Consider the following 976-nt stretch of genomic DNA (forward strand, 5'->3'; position numbering starts at 1 on the left):
CTGTATTTTAATCATGAACATTACTCTAGCCACAACATATCACATCTGCATTTTAAAAGAAAAGGGTAAATTTATTTAGTAACTCTTTCACAAAACCATCTAACATTAACAGTATTTGTTTAACAACATAGGAAATTAAAGACAATTTTTAAAAATTGCATTATTAAATAAACAAGTTTTAGTGTCAACTTAAGGTAAATATCTGCAACTAAGTAAACCTTTTGTATGGAGAATCCTAGTAGTGCCAAAATTCCTCTCTCTTTACAGTTATTCTTTACAAACTTCTAGGATATTAAGACTTCTTGAATGAAAGGACACATCTGGAAACAAAGCAGGTAATTATTCATAAGAGAACCACACATAGATAAAAAAATATCACTGTAACAATCATAAAGAACACATAGAATGACACTTATAGGAATGAAGATCATAGGAGAGCAAGGTAAAGTACTTATAACTGTTCAGAAGAGAACGCACCCAAAGGGGCGTGCGCCCTTTTCAAAAACCTTTTCTGGCAAGATACAAATTGGATGCTTCCTTTTTTATTTACTTTCAGATAAGGATCAGTCCAAACTTTATCTTGCCAGGACATATGTGGTAGAGGTTAGTCTACATAGCCTTTGCGAGAGAGCATGAAGCACACAAGCCATAGAATTGCAGTCCTACCACCAAAATCTTACTACCAGAAAATTCTTAGCAACTGAAGGTAAGCTAGTAAGACAATGATTCAAGCAAATACTGTGGCAAAGGCAATTTCTGTCATCAAATAAGGAACCAGTCTAAGCACTCTCTTGCCAGAATATTAGTGGTTGATATCTGTTGGCCTTTGCTTCAGTTAGCCTATAAGCATAGGGGTCACAGTGATTGCTTGATGCAGTCCTACTCTACACAATAAGCTTACCCTAAAAACATGATACTAAAGGTAATTGTACAGAATACCTATGCAACCTGATCATAATGGATTCATCTGACCCTC

General features: G+C 34.9%; 1 protein-coding gene across 1 annotated transcript in view; it reads right to left on the bottom strand.

Annotated features, from left to right (window-relative positions):
- Positions 1–976, bottom strand: part of LOC119585130 (lysosomal thioesterase PPT2-A-like) — a 12,299-nt gene that overhangs the window by 9,667 nt on the left and 1,656 nt on the right.

The sequence above is a fragment of the Penaeus monodon genome, chromosome 19, assembly GCF_015228065.2.
Source record: "Penaeus monodon isolate SGIC_2016 chromosome 19, NSTDA_Pmon_1, whole genome shotgun sequence".
Classification (NCBI taxonomy): Eukaryota; Metazoa; Arthropoda; class Malacostraca; order Decapoda; family Penaeidae; genus Penaeus; species Penaeus monodon.